Source organism: Sorex fumeus, unplaced genomic scaffold (genome assembly GCF_029834395.1).
Source record: "Sorex fumeus unplaced genomic scaffold, SorFum_2.1 ptg000063l, whole genome shotgun sequence".
NCBI classification, from domain to species: domain Eukaryota; kingdom Metazoa; phylum Chordata; class Mammalia; order Eulipotyphla; family Soricidae; genus Sorex; species Sorex fumeus.
In genome coordinates this window covers 78,435,453-78,457,241 of record NW_026606120.1, presented here as the reverse complement: position 1 = coordinate 78,457,241, position 21,789 = coordinate 78,435,453, and the positions used below count along the sequence as shown (strand labels likewise).

The following is a 21,789-nucleotide window of genomic DNA, read 5'->3' as shown; positions in this document are numbered from 1 at the left end:
CATATGGGCCCCTGAGGACCACCAGGAGTAACTCTTGAGTGCAAAGCAGGAGAAACTCCTGAGCATTGCCAGACTTGCCCCCCCCCCAAAAAAAGGGATAATATAATCAATGTTCTTCTTTTCTAAGACAAAAATTGATTCCATTAATATAGTGTGACCTCTCTACAATGCTAATAATTGTTTTGTGAAGAGGAACATTTTATTTATCCCTTTCATTGTTAAACTTGGTTTCAAAATGGAAAATCTTTGATCTTGGTCTTAATTTTATTGTTGTTGTTTTAACTGTTATGGAAATCTAGAAGTCTGGAAACAACCACATCATCATTTTTCATTTTATGGCTGCTGTTGTTAAACCTCAGAAGTAGGAACATGAGCGATTCAAGGCACACCCCAGTTTTATCAGGACTGATGGCTGCTACATGCAGGACATGCCTGCATCTGTCCCTTTTCTGAAAATATTCCTGTGTTGTCCTTAAGCAGGTTTTATTAATACTGGCACACTTCAGCAGAGGAGCCTCTGGAGAGCACCCCCCATTAAACCCAGCTGCAGAAGGTGAAAACCAGTCCTGGCACCTCAGGACTTCCTGGCACCTCAAGGAGGGGGATCCTAAAAGCACCTAAAGGAGTCTCAAAGGAACGAGACTCAAAGAATCAGCACAGAGATGACGGGTTCTCCTTGGGGTCCTTATCAACATCTGTGAAATGACCAACTCTCTGCTGTCCGGTCAAGAGAACGTGGAGGAAATGTGCACCCACCACGCATGGGGCAAGCGTGTGTGCTGCTCTGAGGTCAGTTCCTTGGGTTCAGGAGTGTCCCAAATGGTCAAAAGTCAATGATCTGGCACCTGCAGAAAGAAGACATAAGTTTGACAGCTCCTGTGCCCACCCTGGCAGTAGCCTCCCCAGGACCCACTTACCCACTCCCCTAACTACAAGACTCATTGCCAAATGCTCTCGGGTGGTTGTTGGGGCTGACCAGCAAACAGCTCTGGCTGGGGGAGCACAGGGTGCGGAGTCTTAACATGTGCCAGGACAACTCACACAGCGTTCTGCGACCACACCGTGGCACTCTCCACATCCCCAGGCCAGCACCGGGGAAGGAAGGGCTGGTTCCCACCACTGCAGTGGAGGGAGTGACTGAGGCACCAGCACTCACCTTCAGGGACTTGGCCAATGCCTACCAGGCAGGTGGCCAGCACAGGGAATCCAACACCAGTGCTGGACACACAAACCCCAGGGGAACAGAAGGTGAGGAGAAACCCTGGCCACGCAGCAGAGGCAGCCCCCCAGCTAGCCCACCACTGACGCCCCTGGCGGGGGGCAGTCCAGACACCCCCCTTAACTGCCATGTCCCCCAAGCTAGCTGACCACGGGAGCCCCCTCCGGGGTCAGTCTAGCCACCCCTTAACTGCCGGGCTGTGCGCACGCGTCTATATTTGGCTGCTGGGGGCAGTGAGGGGGGTTGGCGGAGAACTCTGACCCTTCTCAGACCACACGGGGACTGGGTCAACGGTCAATGGGTGCGGAGCTGAGGCCGCGGGCAGAGTGCGAGGACCCTGCTGGGTTTGTCATGAGGCGGATGAGGAAGCGGAGATGGGCGGCCCAGGAGGACCGGGAGGACACGGGGGTGAGGCGCTGAGCTCGGGCACATTTCAGGGCTGGATCCAGGTTGTCACGAAGCGCTGGGCTCCACCGGCCACGCACCTTCGGCTTTTGTCGGGGCAACACCCGACAGTGCTCAGGGCTCAGCCCCGCGCTCCGCATTCAGGAATCCCATATGCGATGCCACAGGGAATCGAACCCGGGTCTCCGGGGCGGGCCTCGGGGTGCACTGCAGGGAGCTGAGGGAAACTGGGCTAAGGGAGCCGAGCCCGCAAGGGCTGTCCCCGAGGTCGCGGGTGATGATGCGCCGGGCGGGGTGGCGTCTGGCCGGGGTTCGGGCTCGCGGGCTCGGGTGGGGAAGGGGCTGGCAGACGCCCGGCTCGGGGAGGGCACCCGGCGGGGTTCCGCGGGGCTGCCCCGCCGCCGCGGCGCTTCCCCCCTCCTCGTCCCCTCAGCCGTCACTCACCACAGCGAGCCTGTGGGAGGCTGTGAGGGGCGCTCAGGGCCGCGGCAGCACCTGAGATCTGTTCCTGACACGGCGGCAGCCTCCCAGCCCCAGACAACAGGAAGCAGAGCCCGCGGCGATGACGCAAGCACGTCGCCTGGACGTCGGGCCACGCCCCCAAGCCAACGGCCCAATCGCGGAGCTAGGAAGAGTTTGGGGGCGGGGCCAGCGCGTCGGCATTCCGCCAAACGTCCCAGAGGAAGCTGCAGACCTGTCCCCCAGCGGGGCTTGCCGGTTGCCGCAGGTGTCCCCATGCGACTAAATCCTACTGGCTACGTTCCCTTGCCGGCTACCTTCTGCGTAACGATGGGGCCCTCTTGGCTTCCGTGAGTGACGCTTGCCCACTTGTTGAAGCTCCTTGTCTTTGCTTTCCCAGGGTGTAGGCTCTGGGAACCGACAGAGCTCAGGGACCTTCCTGCCCAGGGGACTCTCCGGGAAAACGAGTTTTCCCTACGCCTTATTCAATATGCCAAGCACAGTAACAAGAAGTCTCACAATGGAGACGTTTACTGGGCCGGCTCGAGCAAATCGATGAACAACGGGAGGACAGAGACAGAGATTTTATACCGGAGCGCGCCCTGAGCACCCCCTCCCCCCGCCCCGTGATGTTTTATAGGAACTGCTTGGCATCTGTCCCAAAGACCCAAGACATTTGCACCCTTCTGTTTTTTGCAGCACTATTCACATCAGTCAAAATATAGAACCGACCCAAATGTCCAAGAAGAGAGGACTGGTTAAAGAAACTGTCTTTGTCTTTAAAGGTACATCTACAGAATGGAATACTACTCAGCTCTAAGAAAAAATGAAATCTTTTGAAATGAAATCTGCTATGTGAGCGATCTGTGATTTGCCCTTGTTTTTACTTTATTCATCACTTCATTCAACAAGTGTTTTCTGGGTTCTAGTGTGTGTCACCCACGCACTGTTCTGGGCCCTAGAGGTGCACTAGTGGATGACTTGTGGAGAGGGGAAGTTCCTGTTTTCATTCAAAGTCCTAGGGAACATGAGAGAAGAGTGTGTGAGAGAGAAAAAAGGTGTTCTTGACTGGATGGAAGGAAAGAACATCTTCATCTGGTGTCTCCCAGCCTGCCTGTTGTTGCCTCCCTCGTCCTAAGCTTAGTCTGGGAATCATACAGTGGAAGTTTTCTCCCCCTGTACTTGGTTCCTTCAAAGGCTCAGTTCCCATTCTACCTCTCAGACTTATCAGGTGGCACCACCTCCTGGTGCAAAGGGACAGCTTGCCCTGTTTTGGCGTGTGTTTTTTGTTTTTGTTTTTTTAATTTAACTTTTTTTTTTCATTTTATTTTCCCTTACCTTATATAGACACTGTGGTTTACAAAATTTTTCATGACGATTTGTTACAGGCATTCAGTCCCACCATCATTGCACCTTCCCACCACCATTATCTCCAGTTTTTCCAATCATCCCTTAAGCCTACCCCCAAGGCACGTACTCAGTAATTTATTTTATATTTCTTCTTATAATTTGCTAAAAGAATAATGAAAAAATATTTCCTCAGAAGAAAGTTAGTGAAGATTGTGTATCTCACCCTAGAGCTATTATTTTAGGGTTTTTTGTTTGTTTGTTTTTGCTTTTTGGGTCTCACCCGGCGATGGACAGGGGTTACTCCTGGCTCTGCACTCATAAATTATCCCCGGCGGTGCTCAGGGGATCATATGGGATGCTGAGAACCGAACCCGGGTTGGTTGCATGCAAGGGAAACGCCCTACCCGCTGTACTATTCCTCCAGCCCCTCACCCTGGAGCTATTAAGCAATTGTACAAGACATTGCTAAGATGTTACAGGTTAAGCCTTCTATATTGCTACTTTCTTAATCAAGATTGGATGCCTTCTAATTTACATCTCATCCAGTCTGGTGTGTTACTCCTGTTTTATCTTTGTTGTACAGTTTGGGGTGTCATGTGGCTGTAAATGCCCCTACACATTCTAGTAAGTCCAAAGTTTTCAAGGGGCTGACACAGGTGGAGTTAAATTTTTAACTGCTAATCTAGCCAAGGCATGTGATTTGGTTTGAAGGCCTAAGAATGAGATCCTTTTGTGCCAGAGATCACCAGTGTGACTGGTGATCCTCAAGGGTCTCCAGGACTATACCCAGAGATGCTTGAAAGAGCGTCTCATGGTGCCAGGGGTCAAATCCAGGCCTGGTGTGCACCACAGCCCCTGAGCTGTGTCTTTATCTTCTGCCACATAAATATTTTTTGTTTGTTTATGTTTTGGGACCATACCTTATGGCACTCAGGGCTTACTCCTGGCTCTGTGCTCAGGGGTCACTTCTGGTGGGACACCGGAGACCATATATGGTGCTGGGGATCAAACCCAGGTTGGCCGTCTGCAAGGTAAATGCCTTACCCACTGTCCCATAGCTCCATCAAAAGTTTTCAGTTTTGATGTACTCCAGCATATCTATTTCCTTTTGTCACTTAGGGTTTGGGTGTTTGTAATTAAGATCCTAATTGCCAGGTCTAAGGTCACAAAGATTTATTTATTTCCCAGAAGCCTGTGGAAGCTGAGGATGATCTTGCAGAACCTTTTAGACTAGGTGACCCTTGTCAGAAGGAGTAAGGCCCTTCCATTAGATGACAAATTTAAGGTGAAATGTGACAGCAGTCCTCCTTACTTTCAATAGCTGTTTCCCAAAATACTTAATTTTATTTGCTCTCAGATGAGTCCGTCCTGATGAGAGGGCACTTTGTTGGTAAAATTGACCCTCACAGAACAAACCATCATCTCCATGCTGTTTTACAGGTCTCTTCCTTTGGGTTAGGATAAATCCATAGGAAAGCCCACAATCATCTCTTCCCTCCTTTTATGCTTGTGGGCCTTTGATCAGTCCTGTTTCTCTGCCCACTAAGCCTGGTGAGACATGGGCAGAAGCAATTTGAGCTAACTGGCAGTCATCCCCTTCCCCCCTTCAGGGATGGGTAGTTTTGGTGGGTTCTGGAAAGCCCGAGTTCATCAAGGCACTTTCTCTCCTTGGATGCTTAGATGCTGACTGAATTCAACAGATTCCGCACTCTGTGCAATGACCATGCCAGGGATTCCATTCCATCATGTAATTCTCTGAATTACAGTAGCATTTATACAATATAATTTACTGAACTTGAAACTTTATAACATTGTAGAAGCAAGCAAAAGGAGTTTTAGTAGGAAATGTAGCTCAGTAGAAAGAAGAAACTAAAAATTGCTCTGAGTTCTCTGATTAGAGGTAACCAGCACTGGGTCAGTGCTTGATGTTTCAGATTTTTTTCGACTTTTTTCAGTATACACACAGATAAATGAGTACACATGAGTAAGTTAACATTTTTTTTTTTTGAACAGAAGAAGGCAGGCGTGCTTCTTATTCTTATTGCTTCTGGGAATTGGCTTATGTATTAGCCAGATCACTCTTTTGACTTATGATGGTCATTAGGAATTCTTCTGTGGAGAAATAAGCATTGTTAAACAGTCAATTTTTTTTCACAAAATATTGCTTCAGGGGCTGGAGCAATAGCACAGCGGGTAGGGCGTTTGCCTTGCACGTGGCCGACCCAGGTTCGATTCCCAGCATCCCATATGGTCTCCTGAGCACTGCCAGGGGTAATTCCTGAGTGCAGAACCAGGAGTAAACTCTGTGCAATGCTGGATGTGACCCAAAAAGAAAAAAAAATTGCTTCGAATTGTTTTCAGTTAGTAATATATTATAGTCACCTTTCATCGCTGGTAGAGTACTTTGGTGCTATAAATTTTTTTTTGAACTTTTGGGTAACATAAAAGGTAAAGGCCCTCCCGTTGATCATCGATTTGCTCGAGCGGGCCCAGTAACGTCTCCATTAGAGACTTTGTTGTTACTGTGTCTGGCATATCGAATACGTCACGGGGAGCTTGCCAGGCTCTGCCATGCGGGCGAGATACTCTCGGTAGCTTGCCAGGCTCTCCGAGAGGGGCAGAAGAATTGAACTCGGGTCAGCCATGTTGGCCGCTTGTAAGGCGAACGCCCTACCGCTGATTGGAGGCAACCAGTGATGGGACGTACTCCTAGCTCTGTGCTCAGGGATCACTCCTGGCGGTGCTCGGGGGCCTTTGGGGTGTTATGGATAGAGCTTGGGTCAGCTCATGTAAGGCAAGTGCTTTACCCACTGTATTATCCCTCTGACCCCAGTGCTATAATTTTGATAGCTTCATGATGTTTCTGTTGCATAGGCATAATATGTGATTTAGATAATTTATATATTTTATATATTTTACATATAACAGATAGCGATAGCACTATGAGAACTCCCAGAATGACCACCAACTGGGAGCTCTTTGGCACTATTGCGGCAACATGGGAAGATGCCATTGTTGACAACATTGACGAGGAATACGATCGACTGGTTCAGCACCTCCATGATTGTGTGAGGAACGCCAAGAGAGAAATAGCCACAAAAAAACACCTGTCTTCGAAAACTCTTGAGCTTATTCGCCAACGTGGTTTGGCACATGCCTCAGGCAACCACAAGCAAACGTCCGAGCTCGCAAAGCAGTGCAGAGATGTGATCAAGGAAGACCTCAAAGAGAGAAGAGCAGAAGTGCTGGTAGATGCGGCAGAAGCCGGGAAAAGTATTCATAACGCCCGCCTGTTCTTCGCCAACTACAAGACCAAGATGACTGCCCTCCGACGTCCTGATGGATCTATCACATCTTCCAGAATGGCAATGGAGAAGATTATCCATGACTTCTACTCAAATCTCTTCGATAGCCCTGTCCACCTGCCGACATACCAAATTCCACAGGATGGATATGTCATTCCCAGTGTTCTCCCTTCCAAAATCCGACACGCCATTTCGTCAATAAAGAAACGAACAGCACCCGGCCCAGACAAGGTCAGACCTGAACACCTGAAGAACCTGCCATCAGTACTCATCAATATGCTGGCTCAGCTCTTTACACGCTACCGGTCTGAATGCAAGGTTCCATCCCAATGGAAAACCAGCAGGACTGTACTACTGTACAAGAAGGGAGACATCCATGACATATGCAACTATCGCCCGATCTGCCTATTGTCTGTCATCTACAAGTTGTTCACTCGAGTCATCCTGAATAGGATTGGCAGAACACTAGATGAAGGACAACCATGCGAGCAAGCCAGGTTCCGCAAAGGATTCAGCACCATTGACCATATCCACACGATAACCAAGCTCATTGAGGTTTCTCGGGAGTTCAAGATGCCGCTCTGTCTAACGTCCATTGATTTAAAGAAGGCCTTTGATTCTGTTGAGATGGAAGCGGTCATTGAAGCCCTAGCCAATCAGGGCATTCAAACTCAATACATCAAGATCCTCCATGAGCTGTATTACAGATTCACTACCAAGATCTCACCATTCTACAAAGACGTAATCATTGATGTCAAGAGAGGGGTTCGGCAGGGTGATACCATTTCACCGAAACTCTTCAGTGCCACCCTCGAGAACATCATGTGACGACTGGAATGGGAAGGAATGGGAGTGAAGATAGATGGTTGGCAACTACACCACCTCCGCTTTGCTGATGACATTGTTTTAATAACACCAAACATCAGCCAAGCGGCACAAATGCTGGCCGACTTCGACCTGGCAAGCTACCGAGATTATCTCACATGCACAGCAAAGCCTGGCAAGCTACCCGTGATGTATTCGATATGCCAAACACAGTAACAACAAGTCTCACAATGGAGACATTATTGGGCCCGCTCGAGCAAATCGATGAACAATGGGAAGACAGTACTACTGTGCTACAGTGCTTTTTCTCTATCACTATCACTATCACCCCGTTCTTCATCGATTTGCTCGAGTGGGCACCAGTAACGTTTCCATTCATCCCCGTCACTTGCTAGTGTAGCCCGATGGCATATTGGGGGCTCTTTCAAGGTCAGGGGAATGAGGACCATCATTGTTACTGTTTTTGGCATATCGAGTGGCGTACTCGATACTCAATATGCTTTTTTGCAGGAACTTGATTTTTGCTTTGGGACCACAGCTAGTTGTATAAGGAGGTGACTCTTGGCTCTCTGTTTGGGGGTCAGCCCTGACGATGCTGAGGGGAACCTGCAATGCTGAGGATCAAACTGGGCCTCCTGTGTACAGCAGATGTATTCAGTCTGCTGGGCAGCCCTCTGACCCTCTGCTTCATAGTTACGGGTTTAGCTCTTACGTTTAGGTCCATGAGCTGCTTGAGCTCCCTTCTGTGTCTGTTATAAAAGGCCCAGCATCTGCTTATGCCCGCCCATCACTGAAGTTTGTTCTTCCTGCCTCTTCCTCGGCTCCCCTTAATATATCTCTGTATTTACAGTTTCCTTATTTTTTGTGTACCCCTCAGTAATACCTACATCTTGCATATACTCTGTGGCCACTTTTAGTATCAAATTCTGGAGCATTTCTAGCCCACGACAACAGTGATTTCCCAAGCCCCAGTCTGTGGACAGGTGCCAGCCTGTCCTGCCAGAATGTTCCTGCCACTTTGTGAACAAGTGCTTGCCACTTTCTACGTGGCAAACCAGGGACACGATTTTCACTTTGTAATATTAGACTTTAAAATGAATCCACAAAGTGACATTAATAAGAAGGCTTTGTGTCCCTGCATTTTGGCCTGCAAAAGATTTCTCCCCTTTTCTCTGGTTCCACGGAAAAAGGTTGAAAACCACTGGCCCCCTGCCTTGGTTGTAACTGCCAGGCCAGGACAGCTGTCGGTCAAGGACAAGGTCGAAGAACACTGCTCTCGAAGGTACCCTTCCCCCCACAGAAACCACACTCTGACTGATTGCTTTTCCCCGGGATTGCAGCACAGTGTACTATTTATGCCTGACATCTTCCGCTGAGTAAAATGACCAAGATCCACCTGTAAATACAGCAGGAGGCTATGTTTGTGAGTTTTCCCTTTGTGCAGTAGTATGCCCTAGTAATACCCTTGCCATATGTATTTTCCATTCTTTTCTTAATAGGCAGGTGGATTATTTCCAGGGTTAGGTTATTATGAAGAAAGCTTCGGAGGTGAACATTGGTTGTTCTGTGGCCACAACCAGGTGTGTGATCAGTGACTGGGGACTGGGTCCCAGCCTCCTACATGCCAAGCATGCACTCCAGCCCTTTCAACTCTCTCCCCGGCCCAGCTTTTGTGTTTTGTCATGGTGGCTACCACGTGGGGCTGGGCCGTAAGTCCCCCTGCATCATTGTTCACCCTGGATCTGCAGGCCTGATGCTCTGGCACCCAGAGGTGTGTTACTTGAGCCTGATGGGACTTTGGGCTGGGGGTGTTTGAATCCTCCAGAACTCCTCCTGACTGTGCATGGGAGAGTACAAGAGTTGGCCATGCAACCTGGGCCTCGCACATACCAGCCCTATGCTCCCCCCGATCCCATTCCTGGCCAAGTCTAAAACCCTGAGAGCCACTGGTTTTGCTACTTTACCAAAAAGATGGGGCTGGAGAGCTAGTGCAGCAGGTAGGGCACTTGCCTGGCATGCGATCGACCGAGGTTTAACCCTCAGCGCCACATATGGCTTCTGGAGCCCACCAGGAGTGATCCCTGAGCACAGAGCCAGGAGTGATATCTGAGCAGCACTGAGTGGGGCCCAAAAACCAATAATAAAAATAATATTACAGAAAAGAAAGGGACTAAAACACAGAGGGGAGGGCGTTTGCCTTGCCTTGCTGACCCTGGTTCAATTCCCAGCATCCCGTGTAGTCGCCCCACCTAGCACCACTAGGCATAATTCCTGAGTGTAGAGCCAGGAGTAACTCCTTGCATCACCGGATGGGACCCAAAACAGAAAGAAAAAAGAGAAAAGGAGCCAGCCCAGATAGCTGGAGGCACTGGGATGGAGGAAGCCCAGGTGAGGACCTGTTGGGAAAGGTCCTGGAGCCACTCCCCCCCTTCCCCCACCCATTTTCCTAGGGGAGGGCTGCCAGTGACTCTGGCACCTTTGTTCAATGGCTGCACTGTGAATGGGCCCCAGTGGCCGCCCAGGTTGACATGCGGTTCCTGTCACCAGCGAGGAAGCACCTGTGGGTGAGAGGGTGGAAACCTGGGAGACTTAGTGCTGAGGCTCCCCAGTGCCTGACTCAGGTCCAGTCTCTCTGGGCCCAGGAAGCTGAGACACCCCCCCCCCCCCAAGCCGCATCCCTGCTTGGCTGTAGCAGGAGGTGGCAGTCCTGATGGACATGTGGGAAACAAAAGCAGCAGGGGGAGTTATGTGGTGCTGGGCCCAGCCCTCATTGACCCATTTCCTCCCTGGTCAGTCACTGCAAATGCTCAACCAGCTTCCTGGCCTCTGCCTTCCCATGCTAGGCACCAGAAGGCAGGGAGGGCTTGGAAAAGCGAGAAAAGAAACCAGAAAGGAGCTGGAATCGTTCTCCCGAGCTCCCCAGCCAGTGAGTGAGTGAGTCACTGGTGACAGGAGAGACAGTCATGGCAGGGAAGGGGTCAGGTCTGGCCATCCTCAGCTCACATTGTACATGTAGAGCCCAAATGCTCATGATCTCTTGAACAAACAATTCTGGGCTCATCAGAGAACCCCCATGCCAAAGATCAGAGGTGGACCCCTTCCTCAGAACACATGCACAAGTGAGCTCAGATATGAAGTGGCATGAAAAAACTGAGTGGACAGGACTGGAGCAATAGTATAGTGGGTTGGGCACTTGCCTTGTATCCAACTGACCGGGGTTCAATCCCCAACACCACACATGATCCCCCGCATCCCACCAGGAATGATTCCTGGCCTCAGAGCCAGGAGTAAGCCCTGAACACCATTGACTGTGGAACCACAAAAAATTAAGCTTTGAAAGTTCATAAAGAAATTAAGCTTTGAAAGTTCATAAAGAGTCAGTTTTGCAGTTGCTTAGGACAATAGCATAGAGACCAAAAACATGCTAGTTAAGGTGGTCATCCTCAAAACGAAAACTTCGTCAGTTCCTAAGATGTAATCATGAAAGTAAAAACACAGCCTAAGACCTACAAAGTTGGGCCAGAGCTGTAGCATAGAGGGTCAGTGTTGCCTTTTAGCACCCAACCAGGTTTGATCCTCAACACCCCACATCTTTGAGTAACTCCTGAGCATATCCAGAGTGGCAGGGGGGAAAAAGGAAAAATTTCTGTACAAGCTCAGTACAGATGCAACCATCACCATCACGGTGACCTAGTGGCCTAGTGTTTCCCACTGGTTGATGGTGGGCCTGGGGACACAGGTCAAATGGACCCACAGGAGTCCAAGCAGGTATGGAGAAACGTCCCCTGTGCACTGCTGACAGGGATGTGAAAGGGTGCAGAGTTCCTCAAAAAGATACACAAGGGGAGGAGGAAAGGAGGAGGAGGAGGAGGAGGAGGAGGGAGGAGGGGGACGACACAGTGGGTAAGGAGTTTGCTTTGTGTGCAGCTGACTGAATGATCCGCCCCCACCCCTTCCCAGGCATCCTTTATGGTCCCTTAAGCCCAGCAGGAGTAATTCCTGAGTGCAGAGCCAGCCAGATGGGACCCAAAAACCCAACAGTCGGCTAGCCACTGCTTTGCTGGGAACCTTGCTCCAAAGCGCCCTGTGCATACCAGCTTTCTCCACTCCTCATGGGCCCCTCAAGTTCCACCACTAAAGTCCTAAGCAGCCATGAGGATGGCTTCAGTCCAGACCAAGTACCTGGGATGCAAAGTCCGCTGGATCAGCAATTGGTTCCATAATTGGAGTCATGGGAACATTTGCATAAAACGGTCGTATCTGGTCTCAGCTAGCAGCAACATTTTCAGTGGAAAAAGAAATGTCCCATTCCCCAGAGAGGTAGACATCCTGAAACAGTCAGCTTAGCCATGTTGGGTGTTCCAATGGTTACTGAACTTCTCTGCACTTCTTGGTGAACAGATACATTAACTATCTAAGCACCTGCCCTGTCCAGGTGACTGTATGGCACTGGGTAAACACTCAGGTACCTCAGGGGTACCTTAAGACTGACTCTTTCCAGAGAGAGAGTCTGTGTGGCAAGAAGGGGGGCAACATTTTTCTTGAGTAAGTCTTGGCCCAAGCAAATAGGGTTCATTCCTGTCATGGGAAAAAACTGTTTGAAAATGTGGAAGCAGCCAAATGGGGGAAGAGCAAAGGCCACAGATGAGGGCAATTGAAAGGAAGCATCAGAAGGGCCACAGGAGGCCAGAACAGAGATCCACAAAGGAGGCCCAGGGAGTGGTCGCAGGGGCTCACAGAGCACTGGGTCAGGGTGGATGAAGCCAGAACCAGTGTTTTGTCTCCTCAGGGTGAGGTGGAAGCTGCACTGTGAGGGCCGACCGTTCTTTTTTCTGGTTGACAGGTTGTCACCTGGAATTATTCAGGGGAAGCTGGCCTGCTGTGGAGTTTTCCAGAACTCGTCTCTCTCCTCATTTGGGGATTCTCCATTTCTTCTGTCCTTTCCTTTCATTCTGTGTCACTTTCTTCCCTTCCCTTTCACAAACCAAATGGCACCAGGGCCTCAGGAATAAAGGATTTCCAAGGGCTTCCTCCTCCTTCCCATGCAATTCCAGGCCCCTAGCTCCTGACTATCAGTTGTAAAACCAAGGGGACCCCGATGAAGTTTCTATATTTTGGGGATTATTAAAGTGTTCCTTGTACAAAGAAAGTGATAATATTTTCCTGATTGAATTTGAGTGCCTACTGCAATCGGAGCACTCATAGTGCTAAAGGGAAGATAAAACCTATTGTCCGCGACATGTTCATTGTGAAGTAGAGACCTGTGTGAACAGTTTCACAGGGTAATGGGAGAGGAAATGAATGCTATAATTACTGGCCTGAAACAATATCAGGCTCCAGTAACTTATCCAAAGCCAATTGTGTTGTGTGGAGAGAGAAAGCTCGGGTGCAGATTAGTGATCTGGTACGGAGGCATAGAAAATAGTGGTGGGTGGAGGAAGCGTGTCAGAATGCCAATGATTTCAGGCTACTCTGGAAGAATGGACTAGAATTCAGATCATCTTTCAAAAGTCCTGGGTAGAATCTGTTTTTGTTTTGTTTCGGGGAGAGGTATTTGGGACCACACCCAAGTGTCTGGGGCTATTCCTGAATGTCTTGCTCAGGAGTAACCCCTTGGAGTGCTGGGGATACACTCCCAGTCATCAAACAAAAGCAGGAACATTAATATTAGGGATGACTCTTTTTAAAAAGACAGGGGTGGGGGGCTCCCAACATGTTTCTTTATATTTTACATACTATTCCAAGGATTAGAATTGGGTTGGCCACATGCAAGGCAAGCACCTTACCCTCACTCCTGTCTTTCTTAGCTCGGATCTAATTTTTGTTTTGTTTTGTTTTTGCACCACACCTGGCGATATTTGGGGGTTACTCTTGACTGTGCACTCAGGAATCACTCCTGGCAATGCTCAGGATACCATATGGCATGCCAGGGATCGAACCCAGGTCAGTCACATGCAAGGCAAGCACCCTCCCCCTGCTGATTTAATTTTCTTAGGAGGTGCCGATATGGAATAAAACCTGTTTAAGGACAATACAGGGCAATTTTCAGAAAAGGGACAAATGAAGGTTTGTCTTGCATGTAACACCCATCAGTCCTGATAAAACTGGGGTGTGCCTTGAATCACTCATGTTCCCACTTTGAGTTTTAATTACAGCAGCCATAAAACGAGAAATGATGATGTGGTAGTTTCCAGACTTGTAGATTTCCAGAACAGAAAAAACAACAATACAATTAAGATCATGATCAAAGATTTTCCACTTTTAAAACAACTTTAAGACTGAAGGGGATAAATAAAAATATCTTCCTTTTCATGGGCTGGAGTGATAGCACAATGGTAGAGCGTTTGCCTTGCGCACAGCCAGCCCAGCCAAGCTGGGTTCGATTCCTCCAGCCCCTCTCGGAGAGCCCGGCAAGCTACCGAGAGTATCTTGCCTGCACAGCAAAGCCTGGCAAAGCCTGGCAAGCTAACCTGTGACGTATTCGATATGCCAAACACAGTAACAACAAGTCTCAAAAAAATGGAGACATTACTGGGCCCACTTGAGCAAATCGATGAACAACAGGAGGACAGTGTATTACAGCGTGTTCCTTTTCATAAAACAATTATTAGTATTGTAGAAAGATCACACTTGATTAATGGAACCAATTTTTTCTTAGAAAAGAACATTGGTTATATTATCCTTTATGTTTTTTGGGGGGGGAGCAAACCTGGCAATGTTCAGGCGTTTCTCCTAGCTCTGCTCTCAGGAATTACTCCCGGGGGTCCTCAGGGAACCATATGGGATGCTAGGGATTGAACCTGGTCAGCTGTATGAAAGGTAAATACTCTACTTGTTGTACTATCACTCTGACAACTGAATATATTATTCTTTTTTTCAAGGACTAGGGAAAATGTCACAGATGGGATTTGGTGCTGTCCTGACTCCTCTGACCTGGGTTTAATTCCCAGCTCCATCAATGGTCCCCCACCCCCTGCCAGGGGTTCAATGATGCCTGAGCACAAAGCCAGGAGTCAGCCTTGAGCATCACCGGGTATGGCCCCAAAATGAATGAACACAATTCCATCTGACACTAACTTTTTTTTTCCCATTTTGAGTCACAGAGGTTACTCCTGGCTCTGCACTCAGGAATTGCTCCTGGTGGTGCTCGGGGGACAATATGAGGTGCCAGAATCTAACCCAGGTTGGCCACATGCATGGCAAACACCCTGCCCGCTGTGTTATTGCTCTAGCCCCTGATACTAACATTTTAGAATTACAGATGAGTAGGACCTGCTTGCCGTCCCAGGTTATTGCTCCACCAAATAGCTATAGGGAAGCTAAGAATAGTCGCTTGGGCACCACGAGCTCCCAAGTTGGAGCCACTACTTGAATCAGCTCGATTCCCCAGTTTCTGCCCTGATCTCAGCTCCGACATCATCCCGGCCCCACAAACTCATCTTCACAATAGTCCAGAATCCTTAGGGGTCGGGATTGGGGTAGGGAGGAAGGAAATTGTTTTTTAAGGATTCAGGTGACTAGCATGACAAAAAAATTTATGACCTGCCTCTTCCAAGGTAGTTTCCCACACACAGCACTCCTCATTTTACAGTTTCACTGGGTGGTGCTCTCTGTCTGCTACCTAAAGGTCCCTGATGAACAAGAGAGCTCTGCTTCCTAGAGGTCCTTGCCCCAGCATCCTTAAATTAGCTCTCTGGTCCCTCATCCTGGCACTCAATGGCTTTAAGATACAACAATTTTCACACACTTTGCTCTACTGAAACCTTTTTGGATCATTTTTAGTTAATTATTTATAAATAAATTATTTAACATCATCTTTTGGGGCAGTCTTGGGGAGTGGTGGGAAAACTCAAAGGTGGTGGAAAGGTATAATGATGGTGGAATTGGTGTTGAAATATTGAATATAATCAAATATTGAATATAATCAAATATTGTGAAAAACTCTGAAAAAAAAAAAAGAAAGAAAATTAGCCCACTGGGCTCTTCAAGAAAGGCTTGTGCTGGTGGGATACCTTGGAGTTCGAGGTGGGGACTTAGCGCCGAGCCCCGCCCACTGTGGGCTGAGCGGGCCACAGAAGCCCCGCCCCCAGCACGCCCCACCCCTCGCGCGAACCCCCTACGAAAAGTACTAGCGCGTCCTGCGCAGGCGCAGTGCCGCGGGAGCCTGGCGAGCACAGATGCAGTGAGGACGAGGACGGCTGAGGTGGTACCTTTCACGGTTCCCAGTGAGAGTGACAAAACCCTGGAGCTGAGCCCTGGGCCCACGGCCGAAGCGTTGCATGTGAGCCAGGCCCGGAGGGCAGGGCGGGGTGTTCCGGGAAAGACGCCCCGCGAGCCCAGACTTCCCGCCACGACCCCGCGCCCTGCCGTGTGCCAAGGCAACCGTGGCTGTCAGCTCTCCGCGACAGATTCTCGTGCTGGCCCTCGAGCCCCTTGGCCGTGGCCGTAGGGCGCTGCTGCAGCCCGGGCTCGGAGAGCGCAGCGGGCTGGGGATGTGGCCCCCGCGCAGGGGTGGGCGTGTGCGGGGAGGGTGGCTCTTGGCCGCCTGACAGTGCGGTGGGTGACCGCGGCGGTCCCGCAGCATTTTCTGTCCTCAGCCTCCTCCCGCTTCGCCTTCTTTACGAGGTGCGTGTCTTCCCCAACGCTGCGGCCGCCCCGCCGGGGTTCTACGCCGTGGTCACCGTTTCAATTCGGCGCGCGCCGCCCACTCAGCCCAACGGGCCTGCGACCTGCAGCCGCTCTTTGAGTCCTCTCCCCTGAAGTTGGATCGGCGCTTGGCGGGGGTCGCGGCCCCGTGGGAAGCAGAGCTGGGCCGGAGCACCTTACACTGGCAGCTAGCCACCCCCACCCACCAGCATCCTGCTGCCTCGCAGCGCCCACCAGTATCCTGGCAGCACACAGCCGGTCCCCCCAGGCTGTCTTCTGCAGAAACTCCGAGGCTGGTTGCAGTAAGAGACTAGCTGGAAGGGTCAGAGCCCAGTGGCCAGCCACCTCTGGGCCTTGAGGGGGTCCAGGTGTGCGCTTGACAGTCCTGCTGGCTGGAGGGACTCGTGGCCAGCGCCATCGTTCTGTCTTCCACCAACCGTTCCCGATGCCCACCCTCAGTTCCCAGTTCCCACTGAAAACTTTCTTCCCTTTGCGTGCACCCCGGGCTCTACGGTCTCCAGCTCCTGAATTCCGTCTTGCTTGGGCGGGCCTCATTTTAGTCCCATTCTTTTGTGTGGCCCATTTCCATCTTTCTGTGGGTTGGTTTGGTTTTGGTGGAGCAGGGTTGGGTGTAGAGAGGATGGGGGTAAGAATCTAGGGTTTCCCCGCTCCGCTGTTTTCCCATGCACACCCCCACCCCTTCCCATGCCTCTGAATATTTGAATGAGGATTGTTTCTTTCAAACCTTTCTCATGATAATTCGAAGCCTGCTCTGATTGGCTCCCTGAACTGGCTTCTCACTCCTCATCTTGCTGGTCATTCTCACTCCCTGTCATTTCATCCTTGCCTGCACCTTCATCAGACATGAGAACACCCCTCCGTGTGACAGGCTAGTCTGTGGTGTAAGCATTCAAAGATCAATCTTCATTGCTCCTTCTCCCCAGGCAGCTTTAAATTGGGCAAACTAATTTTGTTCTCTTTTCTCATTCCTTGATTTATTCTCTCAACCAACAAACTATCAATCATTTGTTGGTAACAAACTTTTCTCGCTTCAGAGAAAGAGGAAAGGATACAATATGGATCCATTGAGCACTCAAGGTGCTTATGAACTGGTAATAGTGATAGACACATAAAACAAATCAATAATTAATATTGCTTTTATTTGTATTTGAATAGTTTTTCTTTTTTGTTTTGCAATACTCAAGGCTTTTTTCTGATTCTGCACTCAGGGATCACTCCTGGCAGGCTTGGCGGCACCACATGGGGATGTGGGGGTTGAACCATGATTGGCCATATGCAAGGCAAAAATGCCTTATCCATTGAACTATCTCTCCACCCTTGCATTTGAATTTTTATTAATATGTTCATATAGAATATCCTGGCTGAAAGTTGAAATTGTCATTTAAGAACTAATGATGTAAGAAGTCCACAATAATATATTTAGGTAAAGGTAAAGGTAAAGGCCCTCCCGTTGATCGTCGATTTGCTCGAGCGGGCCCAGTAACGTCTCCATTGGAGACTTTGTTGTTACTGTGTCTGGCATATCCAATACTCTCGGTAGCTTGCCGGGCTCTCCGAGAGGGGCGGAGGAATCGAACTCGGGTCGGCCATGTTGGCCGCTTGTAAGGCGAACGCCCTACCCGCTGTGCTATCGCTCCAGCCCTATAATATATTTAGAGAACTAATAATAGAGGTACTTTTTGCTTTATAAAGAAGTACTTATGCAGATGGTAGTTGCTCATAAAATGGTATAAGAAAAAAATAAACGAAACTGTAGTCTCTTCTAACAAGGCTAATACTTTGGAGAGGGGAGTGCTGCAGATGGAGGTCCTCCCTTGGTGGCAGGTCTATCTTATCTATCTTTCAGGTTATAGTGAAAGATAGCCCCATGACAATTGGGCCCTAGCAAAGCAAGTCCCAGCCCATATCCCGTCCTGCAGCTGTGGCAGGCTAGCAACACCAAGTACCCCCAACTCCTCCTTGCACCTGGAATTCGCCAGATAAGGCCACAAGGCCGGAGAAGGCCTAATGAGGCATCTCCTTGTCCTGGAATCCGCCTAACAAGGCCCAACATCAAGTACCTCCATCTCCTCCTTGCACCTGGAATTCACCAGATAAGGCCACAAGGTCGGAGAAGGCCTAATGAAAAGGCCTAATTGACTGCCCCTTGGGAGGGCCTGGTGACAGGTACAGAAGAGAGTGGCTGGTGCTGATGGCTTGTTGCAAAATGATTGGCTGCCTGTGTGCAGCATCTAATGTGATAATTCAAATGTATTGGGTGATTTGTGCGTGCGCTTTCTGAAATGCGCGGGAGGATGCCCTATAAAAAGCCCCCTTTGAAGAGGCTCGGGACTCTCAGTCACTGACGGTTTGCGATCATGCTGTGAGCCCAAGCATGCTCGAATAAACCTCTTGCTTTTGCATGGACTTGGTCTCTCAGAGTTTTCCTTGACAGGTGAGGCTGTCCTGAGCTCGGACCCTAATAATAGTTACAGGCAAGAGCTGCTAGATAGAATCACTGAAGCAGTTTACTTCTTTTGATTATCTACAGTCTTGCAGATCTTCCCGGCTTATAGTTTCACATACCACCAGAAGTCAGGGACACACTCAGATTAATCAGAGATTTTGGAAATAATACAGAGAAGTGCCATGGCTTGAAAATAATAAGTATTAGTGCTTACTATGAACTTAATGCCTAAAATGTTTAAGGACCAAGAAATAGGCCAGGAGTTAATGTGCCAGGAGTTAATATCCTGGCTGAAAGTTGAAATTGTCATTTAAGAACTAATGATGCGGGGCTGGAGCGATAGCACAGCAGATAGGGTGTTTGCCTTGCACACAGCCAACATAGCCGACACAGGTTCGATTCCCAGCATCCCATATGGTCCCCCGAGCACCGCCAGGAGTGATTTCTGAGTGCATGAGCCAGGAGTAACCCCTGAGCATCGCCGGGTGTGACCCAAAAAGCAAAAAAAAAAAAAGTACGTTACCAACAAATGATTGATAGTTTGTTGGTTGAGAGAATAAATCAAGGAATGAGAAAGGAGAACAAAATTAGTTTGCCCAATTTAAAGCTGCCTGGAGAGAAGGAGCAATGAAGATTGATCTTTGAATGCTTACACCACAGTTAATGTGCTGGCCTTGCTTGCTGCCAACCCGGTTCTATACTCAGTAGCACATATGATTCGCCCATCCACCACCTGGAGTGATACCAGAGCACAGAGCTAGGAGTGACTGATTACTGCTGAGTATGGCTCTGAAACAACAACCACCACCAAAGTTTGTTTGATTTGCTCTTCACAGCCACTTTATGAAACTTGTATTGAGAAGTCTTGGGTCGGCTGAATTAGATCTCTGTGGGAAGTTGATCCTAACCTCGAGTATCTCTCTTATGTCTTTAGGTTCATCTCAGCAGACATAAAGCAGTCTGACATCGGACACTTGCCCTAAACAGCTCCCAATGCCTGGAACTGGCAAACTACCGTTTTGGTTTCAATGGATGGTCTAAAAGGATTATTAAGGTAGGAAGTGGAGAGAGAGTTCAAGTGCAGAGCCTGTGCCCACCGTGTTCAAGGCCCGGGGGTTTTGTCTTGAGTATTGCACGACTCCCCAGCACTGTGGGGTATGACCCCAGCAGGCTCTGAGAACCTACAGACCTGATAGATGTGAGTTGTCTAAGTGAAAGTGTTGGAGCACCGGTCACACCACAGAATCAATAAGGTCTCAGTGAATTGATGGTGGTGTCCATATTCTACAACACTTGTGTGCTCTGTATGTGCATGGCTGGTGTAGTTCATGGAAAGTTTTGCTTAATGTTAAAGTCACAGGTTACACAGGTTACTCAATGGTTGGCAAGGATTGCTGGAGTTTCGTTTTTATTTCTAATTTAATATTTCAAAATCTACATTGAGATGTTCAGAAGGACCTTCAATCTAAAATCTTAACAGCTTCAGGATCTTTCTGAAGTTGAAGGAAGGGAAAATGAAGATATTATGGCACCACTTCAGAAGCAAAGCATGAAGATCTTCCGTGTTTTAGAGGTGGTATTGTCGTCCTTTGATTGCCGAGGAGACTTTGGATAAATCGGCAGATGTTTTTAACAATACTTGTTTAAATCTTAGGTAGTAACCAACAGAACCAGGTTTTTTTTTTTTTTTTTGGAGGGCGGGAGGACCCGGGGACACTTCACAATTTTAGAGCTGTCTTCCTACCAAGAACCTTAGGGGTATAAGGATGGAAATAGTGTTTCTACTATTTGGGGGTAACAATCTTCTTTTTTCCAAAGTAATTTTTCAAATATAGATCATGTGTAATTGTCCGTTATCCCAGCAAAATCTTCATTTTGATAATGAAATAAACTAATATAAATGTTTTTCCCCCCAGAATCTATGGCACTTAGGCTTAGAATATTAAATCAAAGGCAGGGCTATTAGTGAAAGAACTGGAACAGACTCTGGTAGGTGAATCTTAGGGAGAGACCAGCTCATCTATGCCCCTACCAAGCCTTTCTCAAGTTCCTGAAGTTGATAGGTGATAGGGCAGATGTTCAAATGGGTTGTCACCCCTCCCCCTGGGGGGGGGCGTGCCATTTGCTCGAGGTTATCTAGTCATCATCACCAAAGCTGCCTGCGCCTGACTGGCCCTTGGCCAGAACCAAGGGGAAGCTGACTAGGTTGGTTTTGATCTGAGAAATGCATACATTCCCCCCCACCCCCCACCCCAAGGGGGTCAGCGCCCATCTGCATGTGTTAACTCTAGAATTACCACAGTTATCCAATTCCATTATTCCTAGCTGCGGTATCCAGGCAGCTCAGGCCTGCTTCGAACACTATCATTTTTGCAAAGTAAAGGTCTTTATGCCAGGCTGTTTTCACTCGGGGCACCCCAGAGAGGGGCAGTGAGAGTCCTTTCCACCCCCAGGGACCCAGCCAGGCAGCTGACCTCCACTACCCAACTGCTGCCACGCTCCAGGCCAGGTCACTTTCACATTATAAGACACAGAGCCTTTGAGACATAGCCTTGAGTGGTGCCTTCCCTTACTCATTAAGATCCTGATGTAGTTCTCTTTTTATTTTTTTATTTATTTTTTAAAATTTTTTTATTTTTTGGGTTACACCCAGCGATGCTCAGGAGTTACTCCTGGTTCTGCACTCAGAAATTACTTCTGGCAGTGCTGGGGAGACCATATGGAATGCGGGGGATTGAGCCTGGGTCGGCCGGATACAAGGCAAACGCCCTACCTGCTGTACTAGAGCCCCAGCCCCAGTTCCCTTTTTTAGACTTCATAAAAATCAATTATACAGATTGGCATAGTAAATCTATTTGTTTTGGTTGGATTTAGGACTATTATCATTCCTTACAAAAAGGAAGATGACTCAGAAGTTTGCTATTCAAAAGACCGTGTCAGATGCATTTCAGAAACTGCTCATTGTGGTTTAGGTAAGACTTTTCTAGGTTGTCCTTGAAATACTACAGTTTTCTTACTTGAAGAGCAAATAGATTTTGAGAAGTCAATTATATTGAAAATAATGGAAATATAAGTACTTCCTATCTTTTATTTACTAGATGCTTTACAGAGTA

The 21,789-nt window shown here is 48.7% G+C and overlaps 1 pseudogene; it reads left to right on the top strand.

Moving 5' to 3' along the window:
- Window positions 1-2,186: 2,186 nt before the first annotated feature.
- Window positions 2,187-20,291, top strand: LOC130035093 (RAD52 motif-containing protein 1-like; annotated as a pseudogene).
- Window positions 20,292-21,789: the final 1,498 nt, after the last annotated feature.